This window comes from Nasonia vitripennis, chromosome 2, assembly GCF_009193385.2.
Source record: "Nasonia vitripennis strain AsymCx chromosome 2, Nvit_psr_1.1, whole genome shotgun sequence".
Taxonomy (NCBI): Eukaryota; Metazoa; Arthropoda; class Insecta; order Hymenoptera; family Pteromalidae; genus Nasonia; species Nasonia vitripennis.
In genome coordinates this window covers 31,960,814-31,973,408 of record NC_045758.1, presented here as the reverse complement: position 1 = coordinate 31,973,408, position 12,595 = coordinate 31,960,814, and the positions used below count along the sequence as shown (strand labels likewise).

The window sequence follows — 12,595 nt, the reverse complement described above, 5'->3', positions numbered from 1 at the left end:
CTCGCGCGGTATCGACCCTAGTTAAGCGCGCGGCACTAGATCAACGCGTCGCGGGGCCTTTCATCCCGTCCGCTTTTGGCCAGCCGCACAAAATGCCGTCCGAGGAATCCCGAAGCTAGACCGTAAATATAAGCAAAGGACCAAGAGAGAAAGCTGTATATGCAGAATATGCACTGCTCTCTGCTCTGTCGGGTACACTTTTTCGCGGAACAATGCGAATAGGTGCCTCTACTGGAGTCTCGGAAATGTTCCAGGAATATGCATACGTTACACGTGTATATCTCAGAGAGTCGACGCCTCTCTTTTTAACTGCCGTGAAATTTATCCCTACCGGTGTGTAGCTTCGATGCGGACGCGTATGTAATTAATTTTATACAGCGGCGGTCGACCATTAGACGGCTTCTCGTGTTGCTTCTAGCGCCGATTTGTAATATCCGCGAGAGAGGGTATACTATATATACATATACTTTCTCTGTATAGGCCGTCGATTAATTGCGCTGATTTTACGGCCGTATAATACTCTCTGCTGTAGCGATGGGAAGGAAAGTGGGAGATGCGGAACGCGGGAGCTACGAAAGTTTTGATGCCGATTTGTATAAATTATCGGTAAATTGATTGTACGCAGCGACGGAATGTTTTGTTTACTATCGCGAGGAGCATCGTCGATTTGGATTCTATGCTAATACAGCCCGGCTCGTGGCATGCGTTTTGTAAATCGGTAATACGGTAGCTGCAGCTACTACTTTTCCGAGAGATATTATCGCTAATTATTTTCGTATACGTGATACCGAGCATCGATACATACCGCTGATTAAGTGCTTCGCCCGAGCGACGTTATCAGCATCTTGTAAATAATTTACGACTCGCACGCTAACCTACTCCCGGTGTAAAATCGTCGAGTCACTCTAAAAACCGCCGGTATATAATGGTTAAATAATAGAAATTACAGCCGAGCTCGCGCGCGCGTAATTTCCATCAGCGCGTGTAGCTCCCGCCGACAAATTGAAAATCTACGAGCGCGCAGCTCTCTCGCGCGTTAAGCGAGAGAAGAAAGCCAATTAATAAGCAGGCGGTAGTATACAGCGGCCGGTAGCCGCGAGAGCATCCCCTGCAAAAAGTCAATGACAAGTATATGGCAACCGGTTAAGGAAATCACAATTCATACCCGCACACGCATGCGGCATTAAGCAGAGAGAGAGAGAGAGAGCCTCGGCGTTGGTTCCCGCTATTTCAGGCGCGCAGCAGCTGATCAATGCGCGCAAGGTGTGTAGGGACGAGAAGAGAGTGAGAGAGAGAGAGAGAGAGAGACCGCAAAACCGCAGAGAGAGAGAGAGAGGGCAGTAACGGCGAAACTTGCGCGGAATTTTCGCACTTTTTAGCCAGCGCGTTCCGCGCGCCCTTTTCTTGTCCGCCGCTGATGTGGGTAGCGCCCGTTGTTAGACAGGAGCAGTCCTGCGTGCTAGTGATGTATGGAGCCAGTTGCGATGAGGTGTGTCCGTGACACGAGACGCGGCTAACGTTATAATTTCGCCCGCAGTGCTTCGTTCGCGGCGGATTCTTCGCTTGTAAAAACTACACTTCATTTTTTTTTCAATCCTCCTTCGCCGCTTTAACTGAGTTGTTCTAATCATATATACTTCGTTGCGCGAACGACGTTTTTGTTTTCCTATAGCTACGAGTCATGACCCGCCGCGCACGACAATCGTTAATTTTTCAATCAATCCTAATTAATTGGCCCAGCTGCGATCATAGAAATTATACCGCAGTACGATTCATCCTTCCGATATATATTGTCCTTGAAAACTCGAGCGCTAATTAAACCATAAATCCAGCGGCGGATAGTCATGCTCGAATTTCCGCGGGATAATTAAAACGTCTCATTACCTAATCGAACAAAAAGAAGAGGAAGCAGACAGCGGCAACGAACCAGCGCTGCAGACTCACGATCCTCGCGATCTAAAGAGAGCAACAAGCCTCGAGCGGGTAAGTAGGCGAATTCCCCGGAGTTCGGTCCGTCGCGTCGTGGCCCGACTCCGTTAATCACCGGGCATCTAATCGGGCCGAAGGAAGATAACCCGAGCAAAAAGAGACGCTGCGCGGCAACGGCAGCAGCCCCTTGCGATAATCCTCGCGTATCGCGCCGTCGTTTCGATCTCTACACACACGCACACACGAGGCAAAAGGGGGGCAAAGGATGAGAAAGGGGGGACCGACAGGTGATGCTGGGCCCGAGGCTGCACGTAGCTACTCTCACGGCATGCTCGCACACACACACACACACACACGCCTCGCTCGCTCGAGAGAAGCTAAGCGCGCCGCGAGCAGAGGTATTTTAACACACGGCATTCCTGTTGTCGGGCCTCCGGTTCGGCTCTCTCTCTCTCTCTCTCTCTCTCTCTCTCTCTCTCTCTCTCTCAGCTGCAGCGGACTCGCTATACGTGGCGTTAAGTCCGCTTTACTGCTGTAGCAGCCCTGCCTCGTCGTCTCCTTTGCCTGCGCTCGAGGAAATAATATTCGCCCGTGTGTGCGTGAGAGAGAGAGAGAGAGAGAGGCTGCAGCAGAGCCGAGCAAGTCTCTTTGCGAAGCAGCCAGCACACGACTCGAGCGATTGATCGAGCTTACCGTCGAAAAATCACACACGCATCGCTTCGGATCAATAAGTCGAGTGATCGATTCAATGAGCCGGTGTGTGCACAGTCCCCGAGCGGCCTCACCGCGCGCGAGCTTGTATAATCCATTCACTCGTCGGCACGTCCGCGACGATCAATTGCCCCATTGCTACCGAATAACAACAACAATAACGTGTCGGCGCACTGCGCGAGTATCTATACCAGCGTACACGACTAACGCGCGAAATATCTCTTCATCTCTCTCGCCGCGCGCGGCTCTTTATTATTATCTCACATATACGGCTCCTCGGACGCTGCACACTCCTTTCTTTCTCTTCTTTCTCTCCCTTTCACGCATTGTGTGTACTTACACTTCCTTTCTCCCCGCGTTGCGCAATGAGCCGAGCACGTATTATATATACCTTCGTGTATAATGCGACTCGCGAGAGAGCCGTGTATGAAGATGTCATTTCTTCGCGGTGTACACTCGTGCGCGCCGGCGAGAGCTCATTCATGAGGAATAACTGAATGGCGCTCGCGCGCGCGAGAGAGAGAGAGAGAGAGAGAGAGAGAGAGAGAGAGAGGAACTGCTTCTCGTTGTCCACTCTTACTTTGTCCCCGCGAGTGCGTGGGCGTATAGTGTCTCGCGCCTTTTTCTGGAAGTGTGTCGGGGTACAGGGTGACACAGTTGCGCAAAAATATCGGCTTGTTACGGTCGCTCCTATACTGCTGAGTGTTATGTAAAGATGACTTTTGCGAAAGAGATCTCTGATATATTTCGACGCGTTGTTGTTTTCAAAGAATCCCGATGATTATGGAAAAAATAATAGGAGCACGCCGAGAGCCTCAGACGAGGGAATTGCTGAGAGCTTACATCACGAAAGCGCGAGCGAGCGGCTGGTTCCGAGAAATTTATTGCTACCAGCCTACGTGTATATAAAGCCGTGTACTTATAACTAAGCATTAATTGCCAACTTATTGATGACATCAGCCCGTCACATCTCCGCCGACTCCTTTTACGAGGCTCGCGCGCGCGCGCGCAACAATGAAACTTTCGATAAACAGCGCGACGACGATACAAATGTGCCTGTACGCATATATATGCGGATATAGGCAGCGCGTGTGTGGTTGGTTCGGCGGATCGGCCGCTTGGCGGCGTCGCGCAAACGCTGCACGTAAGAGAGTTGAGACCGCGAGGTGACTTAAGCGCGGCCAGACTCTGGCTCGAGAATTAAAAAGGGTACTCGCTACTTCGATAGCGCGTCGATCCGCAATATTGTGGAGCGGCGGGGTATGGCCATCAAGACATACCCAGTATGTAATTTTTGTAACCGAGGAGGCTGTGGGCTGCCAAATGCACTAACGCCTCCCTCGTAGAATCGACAATCAAACAGAAATTATTTGTAATATAACGATTCTTCGACGATGTATACCTCGATACGTACACACCACAGCGCGATTACTTATATCCATAAAAGTATGAAGCCTCCGATCATCATCTCTCCCGCGATTCGCTGAAAAAGCATCTCGGAACACACACACACACACACACACATATATATATACCATCATCGCGAGTCGCGCGCACACAACACAGCTCATAGCTCTCTTGCGCGCTATGACGTCAGCCTATAGCAGCGAGTAGAAACTGGTCGTCGTCGCCGCCGCAGGATTTTCCTCCTTTTTTTCGCCTCTTTTTTCCGCGCGTGACCTTCTTGCAGCAGCGGGTGCATGGCTTGTTATGCAGCGGCGACGTACATACACTCGCTTTTTGCAGCAGCGGCAGATCTGGAAGCTCTCGGTGGATGCAGCGGCCTGACGTCACACGGCGCAGCTCGCTGCATGTTATACACGTTTATTGCGCAACACGATTTCGACTCTTCGCGTGACTCTAAATCTCCGCGCGGGAGCTGTAAAACTAATAGCGCCGGCTTCGATAAGATTTTATCGGCCGGGAGGGTATTGGGCAAGAGTACTCCTTTTCCGTTTTCTGCGGGATGTCACGCTTGCGCGATTCCGTTACTGTGTATACCTTTCAGAATTTTTATACTCAGGCCTTTGATGTAGAGCTTTCTACTTTGTTGTAATTTTGAACAGTCGCGGGCTGAAATTTTTCGTGGATTATTAGGAGGCAATTATGTATGCCGAAAAAGCGCAGCGCTGCTATCAGGACGTTTCGGAAAACGATCTAGCGCACGCAAGCGTAGCTCATGCGAGCATAACTCCGTCGTGCTGCATTGTTTTTCTTTATTATTTTCTGCGCTCGTCGAGCCGCAGGAGAAGATCTAACGAACCGGTCCGCGGGTCAAACTCTCTCTCTCTCTCGTCTGCCGCTCGTAATCGGCTCGAAATCTAAAGCCGACGCGACTCTATACACACGGACGCGGACACGCAGCTTCTCTCTCTCTCTCTCTCTCTCTCTCTCTCTCTCTCTCTCTTTCTGGTAACGGGTAGCGAAAACCTGTCTGACCTTTCCGAAAGTCGAGGCTCGTGTGCGTGTATTATACACTCGTGTGTGGGTATAGGCTCGAGAGAGAAAAAGAGCTGCGCGCCCGGTATTGAAAATTGCCGAATCGTGACGCCCCGGAGCGGATAGACGAGCATCGGGATTCGATCGCTGCAGATTCCTACAGTGGCAGCGCGCACGTACGCGCGGCAGCAAAAAATTACAGGGGCCTGTGTATCGGCGCTCCCGGTTCGCTTTCTCGCTCGTTTCTTTTTTTCGGCGCTGCAGCCTGCAGTACCAACCCGACCAGTTTCGTCCGTGTGCGCGTGTGTCTGTGTCGGAGAGAGAGCGAAGGGGAGATTAGATTTTCTCAGGTGCGAGTCGAGGTGATACAAGGGCCCTTGTGTGGTACTTACCCCTTGGGGTCGCGAGCCGAGCGAAGGGTAAGGTAGACGTCTCGACGCTCTTTTTTGGGCCCTGTGTGTGTGTGTATCTCTAGGCTCTTTCAACTCTTTACCGATTATTTCACCTGCGCTATTCTCCGTCGCCACTTCACAGATGTCGCTATTTCATTTTTTACGACCGCGGGTTGCGCAACCGCGCGGGGCGGTTATTTTCGGGCCGAGAACGAGAAACACCTTGCGAAATTAATAATTATCAAAGAGACGACTTTCGTATTAATAAAAAAAAACTCGCTCCATGACTCCGCGAATTATATACGTCTCTCTTCCTCACGAGCATAAACAGCGTCCACGTCGCTCTCTCGCGCGATAAGATCGTGTCTCTCTCTGAAAACCAGCTCTCTCGGCCAAAATTGTCTCCCACATTTTATTCCCGTCGAAAAAAATTTTGATAATCCGGCAGCGGTCGCCGTGGCTGCCCGACATGTTACACGCCCGTAGTGGGTCAAGGACTCTGTCCGCGCTAGGAACAACACACACGTGCGTGCGTGTGTGCGCGTGTGAGTGTCTGATGGCAACGATGCGCTGCGTGTGTAATATAGTCTCTCTCTCTCTGAGAGCCGTGTATGTACACACACGCTCTGATGCAACGCTCGGCTGTTGCTGCTGCTGCTGCTGCCGCTGCCGCTGCGGCGTCTTGACCCAGTCCTCCTTTGAGAAACGCCTTAATACCCCGCGTGTCTGACCTCGCCCTTGCTTGGGAGATAGTATAAGAGCGAGAGGAGCGCGAGGCTCAGATTACCCGGAGATAACTTTAACCGAGGTACTGGCCGACCGCCCATCATCCATCAACCTACTCCTTTGCCGCCTATTCGCCGAGGTTGTATACGCGCACTGCACCGGCGCAGAAAATATGAATTTTTATAGTGCGCGCGGGGTAATGGACGAGCTCGTGTTTTTATTTTCTCTCAGCTCTTACACACTCTATACGAGAATCAAACTGCTGTGTCATTTGCTCGCTGCGTGTGTAACGTCATCATTCGCACGTGATGCGGAGATCGAGAGAGAAAAAAAGCGACGAAGAATCGAAATTATTACGTTGGCAAATTATACGAACGCAGCAGCGGCAGCTTATACAAAATTTAAATGCCGCGCGCGAGTATTTGACTTTCAAATTGCGGGTAATGACCGGCGCCGCGCCCGCTCAATAACAAACGGACGCGGAAAGTAAGTTTCAATTAACCGCGCGCGTCTCAAAGAGCACACACACAGAGCGGGTATTATGAATGAACGCGCAAGAGAGAAAGGAGCCGATAAAGGATATTATACACGCGGCCGCAGAAGAGGGAGATAATTCAGCATCGAGAGAGAGAGAGAGAGAGAGAGAGAGAGAGGAATGAATGAACGACGGGGAGTCGGGCTGAAAAACGAACGACGCCGAAAACGCAGTTGTGTGTGTGTGTGTGTGTGTGTCACAGCCGCGGTGTACGTACCGATGAAGAAATTTAAATTGATGGAGGGCTTTTTGTCTGACCGTTCGACTTGCGGACGCGAACACGGATCACTCGGAGATCGAGATCAAGACCGGTAGCTCGCGCACGCACGCGGTTTGATATGAGTTATTGTTTTCCAGGGGGAGGGGGAGAATTAAGGAGAATAACGCATCGGAGTCCGCGAAGAGGCGACAATTGCGCAACAGAGACGAGTTTTGCGTGATAACCAATAAATATCGGATTACACAGCCGCGCGCGCGCGCGATCGCGGAAATGGGTGGAAAATTTCTCGGCTACCTTCTAGGAACCACCGTGAGCTTCTGCTTCTTGTTTGGTTACTCGTGATGTCATGGAGTGAGAGAGAGAAGGAGCGAAAAACCAAAATATCCGCGATCGTCGAGTTTCCAGAAAAAAGCAGTCTCTATCCAAATGTTTGTTTTGATCAGCCTTGAGCCAGCGGAGTGAGAGATACTATTAGCATCGTTATCGCTGCTTTATTATTATATTCAATAAGCGCTACGATTAAATCACGCGAAAATTTAAATAACTTAATGATTTACAACGAAAACATTGGCTGGAATGATCGTATTTACAAGTTAAACAGCAAAGCTACGTACAACAATGAAACCGAATTCGCGCACGCGTACAGTGTCGAAGTGCACACACCACGCATCCCCGCAAAGATTCATCATCAAAGCATATAATTTACAACGAGAGCCCGTGGAACTTCGGATCCGCGACGAAGCGTAGCGGCAATTACACGAGGAACATCCCGGGGCTACATAAACAGCGCGAGCGGGGCGATAAAAGGAAAGCGAGATGTCAGCGCACTCGCGGCCAATTACCTCTAATATTGTGACGCGGATTAGCGTCACGAAGTGTGTCGGGATTTGCATGGTATTTGCATAATTTCGGATGCACTTCTCTCTCGCGCGAGGTAATCCGCGCCGCAGGACTGCGAAGGCGGATGACGTCACGGAGAGAGAGAGAGAGAGAGAGAGAGAGAGCCAAGCCCATCGCGAAAAGAAAGACTGACTGACTGACTTTTGGCTGTCGATCTTGTCGCGGGGCAATTGGAAGGACGCGTAAGAGGATTTCGAAGCGACCGCGGAATAGTGTATTATGCTGTTTTACTATTGAGTCGTCGCGTTCATCAAGGAAAATCGCGGACTTTTACGAGCGCGTTTTCTCCTCTCGGAGGAGCTGGTTATTATTCAATCGTCTTTATTCCGCCGGTCGTTCATTAAGAGATTCGTATGGGCTTCGACTCGTCCGTACGATTACCCGAGAGAAAAAATATGGCAAACCTTTCGACTGCGTAGCGCAAACGATGTCCAAACGCCGGAAGGTGACTTAAAATATTTGCCGAAAAATTACGATCGCTGGAGCGAATAAGTACTCCAATATTGGCTCACATTTATACGGACTTAACAGGCTGTATATTCGGTTACATAACATACCACCGCGCGCAAAATGCAAATCAAACACGGAAAAGTTATCCTCTCCCGTTAGACAGCCTCTATTATATCCACGCGAGAAGCAGTAAACATTTGGCCGACTGCCGGCAGCATACATCGATCGGATCGCCGATGATTTATCGACTTTTCTTTAAAATTCTACAGTCTACGCAAACAGAGAGCGCAAAGGAAAGAATATCGCTATCGAGTGCTTTCATTAAGCCGAGAGCGAGCTAGAAAAGGAGAAGCGCCGAGAGACAGAAAGAGACGCGGGAGAGGCTCACCGAAAAAGAAAAGAAGAGACACACGCTATACGCGGTAGAGAGAAAGCCAAAAGCATCGCGCGCGCGCGTCCTAAGGGCCCGTGCGGCCCACGCGCTCGAGAAAACGAAGTCGAGTCAAGAGAGAGAGAGAGAGAGAGAGAGAGAGAGAGAGAGAGAGAGAGAGAGAGAGAGAGCGAGAGAGCGTTGTCGGCTCGGCTGGCACAACTGGTTTTTTAAACACAGCCAACGACGCGATGGCTACACTCCATTCTTCTGCTTCCTTTTTTACCGTTCTTTATAATCGTCAGTCCGTACAACGGGGACCTCTCCCTCTCTCTCTCTCTCTCGCTCGCTCTCCTTCGCAGTATTTCTCTCCCGATTTTTTTTCTCTCTCTCTCTCTCTCATCTCTCTGCTATATAGCCCCAAGCGAGAGCATTCCCGGCGCTTCTTCTTCTTCTTCTCCTCTATACGTTATATATACTCCGCGCAGCACACACGCGAAGTGATATCGCTAAACGGAAATGCTTCTGTTGCGCTGCAGTATAAGCATTGCCGACTGCAGCGCTGCAGGTATACGCACGTGTATAATAAAATCGAAACAGTAGAGAGCGAGAGCGAGATACTTGAAAATCCGCTATTTGATATGCGCCGTGCGAGTCAAGGCTATTCGTCGCGCGTATATGCTTTTGTGAATCAATTGTGCGCCGTGTATAGATTCGGATTACTACTGGCCGGCCTGAAATTTTCAATTGAGAGGGAATCAGAAAAAAAGCCTTCTAAGGTTTCTCAGCCGACTTTGCATAGAGCTATTGCTGCTCGTTTTTTCCGATACGGAAATACCGGTGCCGAATTCTTTTTGGCCTCTGCCTCAAAAGTCGCCCTCTTCCATGTGTGTGTATACCTGTGCGATTTCAAAGGATGACGCGAAGGAGAGAGAGAAAGAGCGAGTGGATGGATTTTCGTTAAAAATAAAACGAGTCGAGAATGAGAGAAAAGGAACGTGCCCGCGCGCGGCGCGCGAGAAGAAGCAGCTGAAATAGTCAAACCATTCGGCGTGGAGAGTCCGACAAACAAATAACGAATACTCGGAACTTTGAACGAATCACCTATGTAAAGGTACGACTCGTCGCGCGTCTTCTTTCTCGCCCGCGACTAACACACAAGTGCCTTTATTCACTGATAAAAAAAGGAAACTTCGGGACAAAACGGAATTTTACCTTTTTTTTCCCGAGCAATGAGTTGCGCAAGAATCGATCCAAAATTTTTCCCGCGTGAAATTAAAAAAACCCTGACCACATCGCCGCATTCGGCAGCTCTTGAACTTTTTCGAAAAACATATTATTTTCGTGTCCTGAGCGGAAAATATTTATGCGCTGCCCACCTGAAACTCGTTCCTAGAGTCACCGCAGAAACTCGAGGAAACGAAAAAAAAAACTCCTCCGCGTACCTACAGCCGGATGCGTCACACACTCTCTTGAATGTTTGCCAAAAGACGCGCAGAAGAGAAGACAGAGCGTCGTCGCCGCATGTTCGTCCCTTTCGTCGCGTAACTGTCTCGCGCGCGGGTCCGAAAACCTCTACCTGCTGCTGCTTTTTTATACGCCGTGTAATATACTCATCTCGAAAATTTTCCACGCAAGACTTTTCGGCGACTTTGCATTCAAGTCGCGCGATGCACGCTTGCGATGATTCATGCGAGCGTTGTCTGTGTATATATAGTAATGCGTTTCGAGCTGCTGCTTCTTCTTCACTCGTATTCTATATAGTATTATAGCGCGTATACGAAAGAGGAATGCCGTAATTCACGAGTGCGTCGGAGATGCTGTCTTCTCTCCACATATAATGTTTGCTTACCTTAGCGCTAATGTATGTAATCGTAATCCTGACTCACTGCGGCTGCTTATTATTTTTTCTAGACTTTCAATTATAGCCATTATGCAGCGCCACGGCAATACACGCCGTAAGGATCGAAGATTGTCGAATCATTAAGCGTTATTAAAAAGCGTTTCATACAGCGCGCGAAACGGCCTTCGCTACACACCGCGCGCACGTAAACGCAGCTCGTTATTAAATAATTTAAAAAAAAACGTCGGCAACGCACCGGTGCGCTAAGTCGACTAGCTCAAACGATCGAAACAATAATAATGCGTGATATTCGAAAAAGCCTTTGTCCGACTGTAATCCTTGGCTTTGCATAGAGTAGCTAACGAGATTAAAGCGAAAAATATGACTTCGTAAATACTGGCCGGGGCAAAAGTACGCATAGGCGCCTGCATGTGCATCGCGTATAGCCGAGATACAAACACAGACAGTCTGCGAAGTAGAAGAGGGAGGCTGCTGCTTCGAGGGAGTGAATTAGCGGTTTATTCAATTATTGTAATTTACTTCTCAAACACAAACACGGCGGAGAGAACGTATATCTTGCGGCTGTTGCCGGTAAAAGACGCGGGAGAGCGAGAGAGAGAACAACCGCGCGCGCACCGCAAACACTCGCATTACACGCGTCGAACTTCGGGGGATTTCATTTGTTTGCCCACAGACTCTCCCGCGCACACGCTCTATACTGGTATAGGGTTAATCCGAACGCCGGAGAAAGTTGAGCCGCTGCTGCTGTGTATGGACTATTACGGCGATGGTCTTTTTCTTACGGAGCAAAGCGCGAGAAACGTGTAACGCAGTCGATCGTGGATACCCCTGGTATTGTACGCAGCGGAGAAAGGCTAGTTTGTATATGGTGGATTTGTTTCCGATACGACTTGGGGGAGCAGTTGGCCGCGCGAGCGATTGATGATTCTATCAGCGTGCAATATTTTTTATTAAAAAAAAAAAAAAAAAAACAAGGATCGAGACAGGCAAGCTGTAGCACACCTTGGAACACAGCGCGAAATCGTCCGTACGAGTCTTGACACACGCGCGCATACGTCGGCCAAAAAAGGGGAAGCAGAGCAGCGGAGCTAAATTTATGCAAATTCTTTGACGAGCGCTCCTTTCGCCCCTCCTATATAACCGAAGGCCTCGTCGAGACCTTAGAAAACAACAGACAAAAAAAACCGTTGCAGTAATGTAAGGGTTTTCCACTGTCGCGCAGAGTACACACATCATTGATCGAAGTTCTCCGCGGCGCGATCGATATGCATATGAGCTCGGATGATGGGCGAAAAAAGTAGGGAGAGAGAGAGAAAGAGTTAGCCTCGGTCTTTTTTTCTACCGCGCACACACATACCCTCGGACCCTCGTTTGAATAACACTGAAAAAATTTCCCTAAACGGTTCCGGGGCTGCAGGTCAGGTTCGCCTCTACGTTGCATAATAAAAGAAACGCATTAACTCGCTGCTGCTGCTGCTGCTGCTGGCCCGCCACCTTTCTTCCCTTTTTCCGCGCTGGCTCGGCGTTCACGTGCGTGTATAGAAGTGCATCGAGGCACCACACACTACCTGCTCTTTTCAGCTCTCCGGCTCTCCTACCTGTTCGCGCGCTCTCTCTCTCTACGGGTGTATTGTGGAGACGCGGCGGAAAAAGAGGGAGAGAAAAAAGGTCCAGGGTTACGTACGTACACGTGTGTATACACACAGACACAAGGGTTGCGCGATCGGATCGACCGACGGGGGAATCAAGTATCTCCTGAAAGGAGACACTGCGCGTCGGAAGTGGGACTGTTTTTCTCAAGCTTGAGCGTAAGAGAGAGAGAGAGAGAGAGAGAGAGAGAGAGAGAGAGAGAGAGAGAGAGAGAGAGATGACCCGTCGCGCTCTTTTTTTCGGGAGCAAAAACGCGGAGGAGTGTCTGGCAGGACACGCGGGTTCCTCTTTTGCCTGCGCTTATTATCCTCGACGCGAAGGTCTCCGTGTAAATCATAACACGCCTATATCGCAAACTCGATAATGCGAGATCGACGGAATAAATATCCCGCGGGTATAATGCCTGCTC

At 49.8% G+C, this 12,595-nt stretch overlaps 1 long non-coding RNA gene and 1 other non-coding gene across 4 annotated transcripts in view; one reads left to right on the top strand and one right to left on the bottom strand.

Moving 5' to 3' along the window:
* Positions 1-12,595, bottom strand: part of LOC103315844 — a 373,598-nt gene that overhangs the window by 201,587 nt on the left and 159,416 nt on the right. The window lies entirely within an intron of this gene.
* Positions 3,843-3,979, top strand: LOC116416423. The gene has a single exon (XR_004226860.1). It is a non-coding gene; the product is annotated as a U11 spliceosomal RNA (small nuclear RNA).